The sequence below is a fragment of the Urocitellus parryii genome, unplaced genomic scaffold (genome assembly GCF_045843805.1).
Source record: "Urocitellus parryii isolate mUroPar1 unplaced genomic scaffold, mUroPar1.hap1 Scaffold_40, whole genome shotgun sequence".
NCBI classification, from domain to species: Eukaryota; Metazoa; Chordata; class Mammalia; order Rodentia; family Sciuridae; genus Urocitellus; species Urocitellus parryii.
The window spans coordinates 5,953,875-5,969,171 of record NW_027553586.1 but is presented as its reverse complement, the minus strand read 5'-3'; the positions used below and the strand labels follow the sequence as shown (position 1 = coordinate 5,969,171).

General features: G+C 41.0%; 1 pseudogene; it reads left to right on the top strand.

The window, feature by feature from the left end:
* The first annotated feature begins 9,866 nt into the window (after nt 1–9,866).
* On the top strand, nt 9,867–15,013 carry LOC144252327 (axin interactor, dorsalization-associated protein-like; annotated as a pseudogene).
* The last annotated feature ends 284 nt before the right edge of the window (nt 15,014–15,297 follow it).

Genomic DNA, 15,297 nt, shown 5'->3' with positions numbered 1-15,297 from the left:
CTCAAGCCTGATCTCTAGTCTTTTAACAATGACAATGGAGAAGCCTATAATTCAGACTTTGATTCTGCACCCACTTGACTCAGGTTGGAGGCATGACCTGAATCCTTGACTAATCAGTCTCTTAGGTGATAACTCTCCAATCCTCAGGCAGCTGGTGATGAGGGAGCAGGTTTCCATAATCTTCAGTTCCCTTCCTGTCTGGAGCCCGCCATTTTTTCAATCTTTTGTAGGCTTTCTGTCCTGGATCCAGAGCCCAGGTGTCTGTGCTATGCAAAATCTGAAAACAAATCACAGGGAGAATGCTGAGAACCCTGAAAACCAGAAAATGGTAAGTGTGCCTTGCTATCTTGAGACTGGGTAGGAAGGTGGCTTAAAGCTGACAGGAGTGGCAATGGTGGAAACTGGCAATTGTGTCTACAGACTCCTCGTGGTCCTCTCCAGAATCTTGTGGCCAGAAGGTTTCTGTTGGGCAGCTTAGCCTTCACTTGCCTCTGACTAGTCTAGTGAGGCTTAGATTGGCAGTTGAAAACCTGGGCATTTTTTTCCATAATTGTATGGTGTTTTCAGCTTCTTTCTAAAGCCCTTTATGGGCTTCCATGTGCCATGAGTCCAGCATGTCTCCAGATTGCATGGTGAAGACTGAGATAATTACCAGGAGAGAACTACAAGTCCATTTATTGTATTCATGCATGAGCGACGCTGTTGATTTTAGGGCTTGTTACTCGTGAGGGTTTGTTTGTTTGTTTTATTTTGTGTGTGTGTGTGGGGGGTGTGGGTGTGTGTTGTTTTCTTTTTGGTGCCAGAAATTCAACCCAGAGGCATTCATCCACTGATTCACATTCCCAACCCCCCTTTTTTAAATATTTGTATTTAGATACAGGGTCCCTTTGAATTTCTTTGGGCCTAACAAATTTGATGATGCTGGCTTTTAACTCATTCTCTTCATGAGTCCTGAGATTTTTGAATGTAGTGGAAGCAGTATCTCAAATCCAGAACAAAAATCTGAAATCCAGAACTTCAGTGTAGCTCTCCATAGGTCTCAGAATAAACCCCTAGTTTTCTAGCTCTCTTCACATATCCAAAACTGTTGTTTTCTGTTCACAGTGACTTAGTATAAAATAGAATAGATAGTATAAAGACCATGTAATCAGGATAATGGGCCTCACTCAACCACACAGTTAACTGAAAGATATGTTAATGAGCACCATTAAAGCCCATTTCAAATGTAAAAGACCTTGTAGCCCAGTTGTGGGAACACCTTTAACAAAGTCTTTTGTCCAGGGGTTATTCCTGATTGAATTTGAAGAAAAAAGGATCGGTCACCAAAGGAATAAAAGTTAACCCATATGGTAGTCAGGATGCCTTTTCCAAAGCCTATTCTAAATGCATTATGACTTCCAAGATGGCACACAAAATGAGTTTTTTTTTTTTTTCTGGTATCATTCCTCATACCACATGGTGGAAGTTCTATTTCTTAAATACAATAGCCACTATCCTGAAAATTCACATTGATTTGACACACAGTCCCTTCTTATACAGCATGAGGACTTGTTGGGGCTGGCTGTCTTCATGAGCTCAACAATGGAAGGGGTCAGATTCCAAATTTTCTGTCTCCCACCTTAAGCAGTTTTTCTCCTGCCCCTAGGGTCCTAACCAAACTGACTGACCCCAGGGTGGTCAGGGAAGCAGTGGTCTTACCTGATTGGCACCAATGTTCCATGGTTCATAGTTCACTCTCAGAGGTCCTGACAGGTGTGCAAAGCTGACTCTCTAGTGAGCATTTGGTCCAAACAGCACAGCCTTGTTCAGAGAAGTCCATCGCTCCTGCTTCCTGCTCCTATTTTCTTGGAATCTGTTCCTGGCAGAAGAGCAGAACCTCACACTACTCACTTCTTCTTGCCCTGGCCAGCTGCCCCATCCAGCCAACATGTCATCTGTGTGTGCTGCAGTAGGAGTCACAATTCTGTCAGGCCCAGCAGATGCCTTGTTCCACTGCCCCTCCAGTGCAGCCACCCACTGCACAGTGACCAAGGCCTAGCTATCTGCAGGGTAAATCCAGGCCAGGCACCTGTGGCCATGCCCTCCTAATGGGCAGATTCACCTGGAACTCTGTGCGGTTGCCCTGGTTGGTCACATCCCCCTATCTAGTTTTGCTTCTTGTGTGGAAGGGTGTGGAACTCACAGCTCTGAAGAAACACCCTTGGCCTTTCCTTGCCATCCCCAAAGTACCCAAGTGTCTGATTCATGAATATCCCCAGTGCGGGTGCCTTGGAAAAAATAACTTCTGGTATAAAGAGAGAGGGACCTTGATAGTGAAGATACAAATAAAAAGGAAAGCCACAAATTATTTTCTTACCCCTCTTTATGAAAAAGAGTAAGGCCAGAGACTAATGAGGCTGAGGTTGAAGGATCACAATTATAAAGCCAGCCTCAGCAACATGGCAAGGGCTTAAGCAACTTAGTGAGACCCTGTCTCAAAATGTAAAAAATAAATAAATAAATAAAGGCTGGGATGTGTCTAAGGGTTTAGGAACCTCTGGGTTCAATCCTCAGTAGACACCCCCCCCAAAAAAAAAAAAAAGAAAAAAAAATCAGAGGGATTTGTAACTAATCTACTTACCATGAAAAGAAGTTGAAAAGGGGAAGCAGAAGGGAAGAGGAAGGGAGGCAGCCAGCCTCTGGACCCTTCTTGCATCTTATAGAGGGGCCTGGGGTGCAGGGTCGGGCTGCATTCCCAGCCCTTGCCCATGTGCACCTGCACTTCACATCTCCCACAGCTACAGTCAGTGTGTGTACCGGGTGGCCAGGTGAAAATGTTCCAGCCTGAGCAGCTGCATCCACTTCAGAACTCAGGCCAAATCGATTCCTTTAGGCCCAGGGAGAAGCCACCTGCACTGATACATCATGACACCTGCCCTGTGGCTCCAACTCCCCCCAATGTGCAGTACAGACTCTTGAACACAGAGCCTTTCCTCCTAGTTGGGAGGCACAGATGAAACAGAAACAATTGCTCATATCTGATGGCACAGCTCAGTGGGCTGGACACATGCATACCCCTGGGATACCCTAGTGAGGCACAGGTCTCCTGCCTTTCTCTTACTCCTCTGTGTGCTTTGCTTTGTTTTGCAAGAATACTTAACCTGAGAGCTAAAGGGCAAGATGCCAAATTTACCACATTCTGAACTATGGGCAGTTACCTCAAATGCAGATCTCCTGGTCTCACTCACATGGCACACATGTGAGCATGTACCTTTGACCAACACCTATTCCTCACCACTCCCCACCTGGTGACCATCATTTCTTAGCCTCTGTAAGTTCACATTTTTAGATTTCCTATGTAAGTGAGGTCATGCCAGATTTCTCTGTGTCAGGCTTATGGAATTCAGCACAACATCCTCTAGGTCCATCCAAGTTTTTGCAAGTGTCAGCATCGCCTTACTTTTCAGGTTGAATAATATTTCACTATATAACCACCAATTTGTTTATCCATCCATCCAGAGGACATTAAAATGGATTCTGTCCCTAGCTATTTTGAAGGGTATTCAGCAAACCCATGAGTACACACATATGATCCACATGCTGATTTTATTTCTTTTGAATATATGCAGAAGAGGGCTTGCTGGGCCATATGGTCATTCTATTTTTATTCTTCCAAGGAACCTCCACACTGCTCTCCATGGTATCTCCACTTGCACATTTGAAAATCCTCAGTGAGTAATGCTTCATGGAAATTGAGGAGAGGGCAGGCTGGGGAGTCAGTCACAGCTGCCAACCAGAGGAGTTGTTAGGGGAATGGACGTGTCACCTTGAAGCCCACTGAAAATAAGCTCAGTGGCCTTGGAAAATGGCATTGCCATGCACAAATCTTATGGAAGGTGAAGCTTATGGCAGAACATACAGCACGTGTTCTTTGTGAGACCTCAGGCTAGAGCTCTGGTGCTGGCTCTGCCCATCCACCTGATGGTCTGTTAGTGGTAAGTGATGCTTCACTACCCTCCTGTTCTCCCTAGTGGTATCAGTCTACAGCCCTGAAATGGTTTTTCTGGTGACATCTGAAAAACCTGAAGTCAGCTGGACTCAGTGCCTCATCCTCTTACCCACTGTTTCCCACACTGGCAGTGCCAGCCTCCCCATGACCACTGGACCTGCCAGCTGCCTTGCAGCCCATTTTTGCAGATCAATGCTTAAGAGGGACTGAATCCAGAAGACCCAAGCAGGCTGCTCCACTTCTATCCAGGATGCAGTTAGAACACATACAGGGCTTGATGACTCCCTGAGGAAAAAAATCTTATTTTTTTTAGATTTAAACCCAGAGTGAACTGCCTGCCTCTGTGAGAGAAGAGCCTGTCTGACAATGGGGGAATGCACAACAGAAGGCAAGAAATGAAATGTAAGGTAAACTATATCCTGATGAACCTCTGGATACTACTGGACCTGCAGTCCACTTTTCCCCTGAGTACTTTAGCTATACAAAGTTACTTTTTGTTTTTCGTTTAAACCTATTTTAATTGGATTTTCTGTTATTTGCAAAAGGAAGATAACAATCTTATATATTTCATAGACTCAGGAAAAATTATCTTACAATTTTTGGTTTTTCATCTATGTAGAACAGCATCTGTTTCCATGAAAATAAGAAGGAAGGAAGGGAAGAAGAAAGAAAGGGAGGAAGAAAAAGAGAGAGTGAGTATTGGATGGAAGGCTTGGCTGAGCACTCAGCCTAAAAATAGAAGGGCAGACATGGTTGTTCTCACTGTCTCCACAAGGAATGGCTGCCTGTGCTCCAGGTGGAATCACTCATGAAATAAAGTTGGCTATTAAGCTTATCTGTCTCTCCCACAGCACTCTCATTAAATACTCACCTTTAAAAATGTTACTATCTTGAAAGAAATTCCTTTAAGTAATTTTAGTTAAATGGGAAATTTCAAGGACCTTTGATAAAAAAATGACTCACCAGAAAGCCCTTTCTAAAATGATTTACAGTGCCTGAGATTCCACGATTCAGGCCTCAACTTTGGTTCAGGATGGGGGTGCTGCCACCTAAGCACGGAGAAGTCCCTAGCCATTAGGAGACTAAACCTGAAGGCAAGGGCTGTGGTTACAACTTACCCTGAAAACTGGGCTTTCTGAGGGTTTGGACACAGAAAAAAATTCACATTAGGTCTACTGCCAGATCTTGCTTCTCCTGGGAAATGTATGTAATTGCAGGTGCAGAGACAACCCCCCAAATTAGAAGCAAATTAGCTCAGTTCAAAGCTTGAGCCCCTCAGGTTCACAGAGGAAGCCCTGGTGGCCTGTAGGACCTCATCTGTCTACCACAGAGGAGAAAGCAGAGAGTGCACAGAACGGGAGGGTGGAACTCCTTTATTTATTTATGTTTAATCTGAATTGTTTAAGCATCCTTTGCTTTTGAAAAGGTCAATATTTAGAATCACAGATCTGGAAATTTGATGAAGAAAGCAATTTCTAAATATGAACATATGCAGCTTCCTACTAAAGGTTGAAAACCCACTACAAATAAACTATAAATAACAGAAGAGAAGTAGAGGAGGGGGCAGGGCAAGAGGAGCGAGTAAGGGGGAGGCAAGAGGGACTGCAGTGGACAGAAGGATCTTCCTTGCTTGTGGGATTATTTCAAAACCAAGTCCACTGTTGTGTTCAACTCTAATGCACTAATTAAAAAATTAAAAATTAAAATTTGAAACCTCAAAGCAAAACCCAAACCATGTCCTGCCTTGATTTCCACCTGCATTTCTCACAGGGATCTGCAAACATGGAAGTGCCACAGCCCCTGTGGCAGGTGCTAGGGGATTTCTCAAAGCCAACCCATGCAGCATATGTGTGCAGGCAAAGGGACCCCAAGAACATTGCTGCAGATTGCCCTGAATCTGCTGAATTAAACACTTGCCCAGGCAGAAGTCTTGCATGTCAAATGTATGGGCAGAGAAGACAAAGAACAAAGACACAGTGTTCAGTTCCCGCAGGCCTCAGTAGGACCTCGCACCTCCCTGCCTCCTTAACCAGGCTTTCCCAAGATTCCCAGTCACAACTGGGCACCACTCATCAGGTCTAGCTAAGGGCATTTTTTGTTTGTTTTGTTTTAATTTTTTAAAAAATATAGTTTTAGAAGGACAGCATACATTTATTTTATTTATTTCTATGTGGTGCTGAGGATGGAACCCAGTGCCTCACATGTCCTAGGCAAGTGCTCTGCCACAGAGCTACAGCCCCAACCCCCTGAGAGTGTTTTTTATGACAGCCTCAGGTAATCATTCCAGAACTTTAGCAGCTCCAATGTTCACAAATGTGATTTTTGTAAAGGTGTACTTCAGGCTCTAACCCCTGGGTGGCCACACCTTCAGTTTTGGCCAGCCTGGGCATCTGCAAATGGCCACACTGGAAGCCTCTGGTCCCCATGCTAGAGTGATGTAGGACACGCCGGGTGGCTTAAAGACCTATCCTCTGTGGCCTGGAGGCCAAAATACTGAGCCGGTGCCCAGGCCATGATTTAGGTCACCTCCAGGTACCTTCCTGTGCCCTCCCAGCTTCAGTGATGCCCGGAAACCTCAAAGCGTTTTGCTTCCCAGCTGCCTGGCTCCAGCTTCCTCCTCTGTCATCACAGGGCCCCTGTGTGTCCTCTTCACCCAGTCAGCCCCTCATAAAGACATGGTCCCCCTGCATAGGGGCACTCCCTGTGGCATCTTGACTAACCCTGCAACTACATGATTGATTTTAAGTCTGTTTGTATCCTGTCCTCAGGGACAGAGTGTCTACCTACCTTTTGGCAAAGACAGCAGTCACAGAACTCCACCCCTGGACCAAGAATGAAGGTCCTTTCCAGGTCCACATCCAGGCCCATCACCCTCATAGTGCCATTCAGCCTTGCACTTGATAAGTCTTAAAGTCCATGTAAGATAGACACCTTAATCTGGTTTGGGGGTCTCCAGAGAGGAGGCCTGGGGAGCTTGTGGTCAGGGACCAGAGGACGAGGATGGGCACCACGGGTCAACTTCCACTGAGAACCCCTTCTGTGCCTTCCTGAGTTGTGGTCCCAGGGACTGAACCCAGGGGTGACTACCCACCGACTATCCCAGCCCTTTAGAGACAGGGCCTCGCTGAGTTGCTGAGGCTGGCCTCCACCTGGCAAGCCTCCTGCCTCAGCCTCCTGAGGCACTGGGATTACAGACACACCCCACCGCATCAGGCTTCTTTGGATGTTCCAAGCCTTCCCCCTCCCCTGTGCCAGCGAACACCTACCACAAACGTTGCCTTCCCAGATGGCTTCCCGACGGGCGCCTCCCCACGCTCTACTCCTCTTCTGATGGGAAGCAGGCGCCAAAGGAGCCCAGCGAGTGTGGACACGCCTCAGGGGCAGGGAATGGGCAGCGCAGGACTGGCGGGGAAAGTGGCCATGACCCAGGGGCGGGGGAGTGGGCGGTACATGAATGGGGGCGTGGCTTCGCTCCAGTGGTGGGGGTGTGGGCGGGGCGTGGGTGGTGCAGGAGGGGGGCCAGGGTGAGCATGGCTACGCCTCTGGGGAGAGGCGTGGGCGGAGCCAGGACCCTGCTGTGCAAGTGCACCTGCAAGGGGACGCTGCAGCCTCCTGGTTGCTTGCCACGCTTTGCTTTGAGGCAACGGCAGAGCCCCCAGGAACCTCAAGGAGGCGACAGCGCATCTCCGCTGCAGTTTTCGTGAGGCCCAGATGACCCAGCCAAGGTCCACACCTCGTCCCCGCTGGCGGCTGGGCTCCTCTATGGAGGGCGCGGCTGTCCACCCTCCTGGTGGCCGGTGCAGCCACTGCTGGACGCCCCCGACCTCCGTGGCCCCCTGCGGGTCCCGCTGGGCTCGGGGCCCACCGCCGAGCCGCAGGGACGCTGTCCAGGGGACAGGTCACCTCAGGGGTCTCCCCGTTCACCTGGAGGAATGCATCGGAGTCGGTTGGGGTGCGCAGAAGCCCGGGGACCCTGGCAGCTTGTTGCCATTGCCACTGAGTCCTGACTGTGACAAGTACCTGCTTAGGGTGAAGAGTGCAGGTGTCCTGCAGCCAGAGCTGCCCCTAGGCTAAGCCAAGTATTTGCTCACTCAACAAAAGCTCATCCAAAAGAATTATGAAAAATTTCATGATTTAAAACTATAACTCATTGGTTAAAAATTGTGCAAAAGGATGGGATGTAAAGGCAGGAGCATTATCCATCTTTAAACAAATAGGGCCTCTAGGATCAGATCATGCTTGGTTTCTTTCCATGCTCTCTGCTGGAACTGACTTGACATTTTCTTTTTAGATTCAATTCTGTTAGTAACTTTTTTCTTTTGTTTTGTGTTTTGAAATAATGCACTAGTAATCATAAATATTTTGAAGTGAATAAATCATTTTACTTCTACTTTGTAATTTTTTTTACATTTTTTATTTTTTATTTTAATTAGTGATTTAATTTCTGGATCTTTTTTTTTATTGGTGCATGCTTGGATTCTTTTCACACTTTATATATATGATATCTCTCTCTCTCTCTCTCTCTCTCTCTCTTTCTCTCTCTCTCTCCCCCCTCTTTTCCTCTCTCTTCCCTTCCCTCCCTGTCCCCCTACCCTCCCTCCCCCCCTCCCTTAAAAACCTTCATTCCAGACAGGGCCTGCCTTAGGTCCAGAAGGAAAGAAGGCTATACAGAGAGGCCAAGAAGAATCTGACCAGACAGGTTTTGCTGGGATCCCGCCCTGGCAGCCTTTTACCATTAGCTCACACCCCCTTCTCCAGTCATTTCTGCATGGCCATCCATTCTTCATGGAACATAAACATAAAAACAGGAGTTTTCCCTGGATCTGTAGGTCTTCATTTCTTAAAGGTTTTAGGTCAAATAAAGTTCTATTAAATAAATGTTATGATTTTTAAAATGTAAAGATATATACTAGTTCATAAATTAGACGAAGCAGTTTATAAAGATAGACTCTTTCTGAAACTCATCTGAATTTTTATTGCAGTTCCTGGACCTTTTATACAGCTATAGAATTAAGATACTGTATTAATGGTAAGAGGATAAACAGTCCGGTAAGACAGAATAGAAAACTCAGAAAGTGATTGCCACTTGATTTATGATTGAGGTGGGACTGCAGATCAGTGGTGGAAAATGTCAGTCTTTTCAATGAGTAGTGCTGAGACAATTGAGTATTTATGTGAAATTGAATGAAATTAAAGCTCCTACTATACACCGTAGACAATAATTCTGTGTGACATATAGAATTAATGTCAATAAAATGCTTTCAAGATAATATCTTTATGATTTTGGAGTGGGGTAAGTTTTCTTAAATATGACATAAAAAGCACTGATTGTAAAGGAAGATATTAAGAAATTTGATATTACTAGCAGTAAGTATTTATCATAATCAGAAGACACCATGGCAGAGAAAGTCATTCTTAACATTCAAAACTAATACTTGGTGTTAGAAGTTAGCAATGGTTGCTATCTTTTGGAAGAGTGAATTGGACAGGGTGGGGGGAAGGACACTCCCAGGAGGCTGATCATATCTTTCCTAGATCTGATACTAATTATACAGGTGTATTCACTTTGTGAAAGTTCAGCAAACTGTACTAACAATTTGTCCATTTTAAAATGTATATGTTCTACTTCAACAAAAAGTCTTTATAAAGGAAAACTACTAAGAAGCTATTTGTAAAACATTTGTCCAGCAAAATAATAGAGACCTCCTACAGCTCAATGAGATAGACATCTCAATAAAAAATTGAGCAAAAAAATTGAACACACTTCAGAAAAGAGGAAATCATATATTTGATTTATTCTAAAAGGTGCTCAGCCTTATTAATCTTCAGAGGAATGCAAATTAAAATGATTGATCTCTTTATACCAAAATTGGCTAACATGAAGAATCTGAGTAAACAGTACCTAGTGAGAATGTGGAGCAATGGGAACACTACTGCCCTTGGGCTAGGAATAAAAATTGGCACAACCACCTTGGAAAATGGATTGTCGTTACATAGTAGGTATGGAGGTAACATGACAGGTGACTTAGTGATTCCTCTGTTTCAGAAATGGGTGCTTATGGGCACCAGAAGATGTTCAGAAGAGTATTAACTATATCCAAATACTTGAAGTAATTCAAATATCTATCAACACAAGAATGTGTACATAAACTGTAGCATATTTATACAGCCATGTACTACATAATAGAATGAACTTTTCTGCAGAAAAAATCATATATGATATACATACATGTGAATATGTATGTATATAAATGTATACAGATTCACATTTTTCATAAAATTTCAGAGGTGTTTCTTAACTCTCTAAAATTCATCCCAGATGTCCAGGTACAAGCCCCTCTTCTAAAAGTACCCTCATTTGTCAATCAAAGAAGATGCATAAAAGGTATTATGTATATATTTAATGATATCAGTCTGAGCCCATTTAGGTTTGTTAATGCAACCATGGAATGCAGTCTCCAGGCTTTGCCATTCTTGCATTTGTCTGTATTGTCTTCATATTTGTTTAAATTAGAAAGTAATACATTTTTAACAGCACTGTTGAGGTATAATTTGCATATCATAACATTTCCCTTCTGTAAGTATAAAATTCATTGATTTTTGACACTTCTATAGAGTTTTGCATCTGTCATCACTATACAAGTTCAGAACATTCCCATCACCTCCCAAAATTTCCTCAAGCCACATTTGCCATCAATCAAATGTGTATTTTCAAATGTAGTGTGTTGATTGATTCATGTATTTCAAACAACTCATCATTAAAAGTAGCATAACACATTGTTGAATAGAAACTTGAAAAACATCAACCAGAATCTTTTGTTAAGTGTATTTTGAGGTTCTGTATGCATACTTGATTAAAATCAGCTTATTTGCATCTGTTCTCTATTGGTAGTTTCAAAAAAGGTAACATAGTGAACAGTTGATTTCTTCCTTCATATATTCTTGGTGGGTGAATGTTGTCATGTTGTTCTGGGTGGGTTTTTAGTTTTAAGAATTTTAGTTGGTTTTAGGGAAATTTTTCAGTTATACAATGGCCCTTTTATATGGCAGACTATATAGTACTAATTTCTGAGAGAATAAATCATACAAAATAGAATGAAGAATAGAAGTTAGACTATAGTTAAATTAAAACATAAATATCAAATTGTAAATTTTCTTTATTAGGAGTAACTAAAGAATGTATTGATCAACTCTGATATTAAATGTCTCAGACTTTAGAACAGTATAACAAGTATTTTAAAAAGCTTTTCTTGTCTTTGTTCTACCACTTCATATTAAGATGCTGAGTATAATATAGAAGTACATATGGAATATAAATATTATGTGAGCATATTATACTATTATGTATAATTGGGCTTCCTCAAGTGATGTTTTTAACAAACTTTTATTATACATACTATACACTATTATTATAGAAATTATTATTTCTGCTTAAAGGTGATTGTATGGTTGGGAAATGCAGATATATTATGTGTAAAATTAAATATTTTTCTAAAAAAGTATAACATCAGATGTTCATGAATTTTGGAAATAAAAATACATAATGCCTAGCTAGTTCCTAAGAGGTAGGCTATATCTTCTGTTTGTCAAAGTATTTACTCTGAATTATTGGTAGAGCTAACTTTTATTGAGGTTTCTCTGTTGCCCGGTACTTTATTACCAAGGTTGCCATCAGAACCGGGAATGACATTACTCACTATCAGGATTGAGAAAATTGGCCTGAAAGACTCTGGACAGTGCATCAATCCCTATATTACAGTTAGTGTAAAGGGTAAATAACTGGCAAATTGCATTATGTTTTTTCTCAAATGGGACAAAGGTTTTGACAGGGAATGGTCTTGTATATGTGACAACTTACATTAATGCATTCTATAATGAGGCAGAATCTAGAAGAGATCATAACAGAACATAGTTCTGAAAGACTTTTTTTATTGGTTGTTCAAAACATTACAAAGCTCTTGACATATCATATTTCATACATTAGATTCAAGTGGGTTATGAACTCCCATTTTTACCCCAAATACAGATTGCAGATTTTTTTTAAATAAGGACTGCAGCCTAAATTCCAAATACCAGAGACTGAAATCTTTTATTATTATTATTATTATTTTAATATTTATTTTTTAGTTTTCGGTGAACACAACATCTTTGTTTGTATGTGGTGCTGAGGATCGAACCCGGGCCACACGCATGCCAGGCAAGCGTGCTACTGCTTGAGCCACATCCCCAGCCCCTAGTTCTGAAAGACTTACAAAAAATATTTCCTACTTATACACTCACTTTTGCTTTTGAGTTTGTATAGATTTTTGCTCTTCAGATTCCATCTAATGTGCGGAATAAACATACACATTGTCCTTAACAGCAGCTACAGCCTTCAGGATGTCGATTAAAAATAGCACCTCTCACCTTCCATGGGTGTGTAGTTTTCTACACAGAGGCCCTTGTCCTGTTTTCCCATCTCTCCTGCTTCAGCCCCTCTTCTTCCTGTGCTACTGAGGTATCTACATAGGTGAGTCCTACAGAGGCAGATGAAAATCAGGGGACAGGGAAGTAGTGTGCGTCCATAACATCCATGCCCTGAATGCAATCCCGTGGGATGATGATGTGATTAAGGAATAAATTATACCATTTTACAGAAATAACTATAGTTAGTACAAAGGGCTTATTTTAACCTGTAGTTTTGCACCAAAGGAACAGATCAGTGCTGAAATTAAATGGAGGAACTTTTATCAATTGCAGAAATAAAGTCAGATCCATGGGTTCATTAGTGCTAATTAAAAGAAAAATATGACCACAAAGAAAAACATTTATTTAAAGAACATAATCCACAGCACTAATACTGCTACACTTTTAAATTCCGATGTTACCAGTTATCAAATATATAGTGTACTGGAAAATATTTACATTGTTTGATAGGCCATTTGTAAAACTGCATACTCATTCAGAAAGTATACTTAAAACACAATAATATTTAATGGTGTTGTAAATGTTAAATTACCTTTTCATGTTAAATTGAAATATTTTTATGTAAATATTTTTAAATTATTAAATGTACTAAATTGTTTTTGAGCTTTTTGAGACACATAAATGAATAACACATAAACACTGAGGAGTTATTAAATGAGTCCATGTTGAATTTGATTAAACTGAGATTTTAAAACCCGGGAAATTAAAACTATATATAACGTACCATCTGGTTGTTATAAATTCAGGCTATGTTGTAAACAGTATAACCAGAATTTAGATAATATATATGAAAAATTATTCATTAACAAAAGGGTTTTTGTTGGCTGTTCTCATCCATTTTTGGTTCTTAACAGGGAAATTATGATAAGGTTAGGTTTAAAGGCTTTTCTAAATAAGTCATATACTTGATCAAAGTTAGAAAATGGTGGCAGAGCTCCATTGTGGCAAATTATATACTCCAGATTATTTTTTGCATAGAAAAATATAGTGGGCTATTATTCCCTAAGGAAAACATGTTTGTTCTTTTTACCACTTCACTATGAAGATCAAGTTTTGTCCACTTGGCCATGTAAAGGCTTCCTTGTCCCCTTCATGAGGTCTCCTATCCAGTCTATATTCATTTCTCTCCACATACCCCATGAACTTCAACAACTCTCACATACTTTCTCACACCAAATAGGAATCTCTTAGCCTGAGAATCTCCTCTCAGCTCTTTCTATGCCTCTTTAGGAACCTTTTCAGTTTCTAGATTTTCCGTCTGTATATGTGAATGCTCATAAGCAGAAACTTATTTGTTTCTCCTAACTCCTGTGCAAGATACTCCTGTGGCTTCAAGAAAAGAAGATACATATGTTCATTTTAATGTGGACATTGAGCTCCCAGAAGCATATTGAAAAATTAACCAAAGGTTTGTAATTATCAGTTACTGACTTCTTAAGGACACAGTACTTATCTGGGTTTGTGTTCATAGTGTACTTAACACAAGATCTTACGTCACATAGTTAAAGTCAAATCAATTTTTTTTAAATATAAGAATTAGCAGTTGCATTATCTAGTTGTGTAATAATGTGGTTAAATATTATTTGATAGGGAAGTTTTTCTCATAATACAGAGTTAAGGAAGCAGGTTCCCTAATAATTACCTTAAGTCTTTTTAGGAACCTAATGATTACTTTCTAACAGTTAAAGATTTTTTTTTTCTTTCAATAAGACACATTGGGTAAAAAGATACTATAACTGGCAGTTAGTTTGTAAGAATATGGAAAGGACAATCTGGGCATGGTGGTTTCAGGAGGGAGAGAAATGATATAAGCTAGAATTTTTTTTAAAGGAACTCTTTTAAATTTTTATTCTATCAAATATAGGTGCTTATTGAAACCATTTCTATAGGTACTGCTGATACTTAAGCAACTTCTGTTTTCTTGTGGTATTTAATATTTTATATTCTTTGGTAGTTTATGATTCTACCTGTGTACATAACTTACATTCTTGCTATACAATTTTGTTGTACTTTGTAGAATTAAATGATATGGAGAAATGTCACTCAGACATGGTAGAAGATCTTGGAGTGACAGCCACAGTGAGTTATCAACAGTTGTGTCATCAGACTGTTTGACACATGTTACTTTATAAAATCATAGGCTTCTGGTGACACATAAGAAATGTGTGGTCTCTGGCTTATGTGGTTTGTTTTAATTCCTTAGGTGCAGCTATCTTCTTTGAATTCAAACACTACAAGCCTAAAAAAAAGGTTTACCAGCACCAAGTGTTTTGCTTTCATGGAGATGGATGAGATTAAACCTGGGCCAATTGTAATAGAACTGTAAGTGATATACATATAGGATTCATACTGTTCTAATGGTTACTAGTTCATGTTTCTTCTTAGTCCCTCTCATCTAGAATATAACATTGGTGTAGATCAATCATCAAAGTATTTTAAACAATGATCCTTCTATTGTGGTTACAGGTACAAGAAACACACTGACTTTAAAAGAAATTGCAGTTATTGACCAAGAAACCACTTTATCTTCATCTACATCAAACTTTGCACAAGGAATGATTCTGACATGAGTAACGTGGAATTTCTGTGAATTTTACCACTCAGTAGAAACCATCATAGCTCTGTGTAGCATATTCATCCTTCAGGAGGCAGGAAGTGAGCCGTACCCATAGGCCAGTGAGTCCATTGCAAAGCTGTACCACAGTACTAAAGTCCAGCACCTCATTGTTATCACTCCTTTGGATACAGGTTTATTGTAGATTTTGAAACATTTTTTTTTACTTTTCTATTAATTGTGCAATTAATAGTCTGTTTCCTAATTTACCACTGTTCCTATCCTGCTT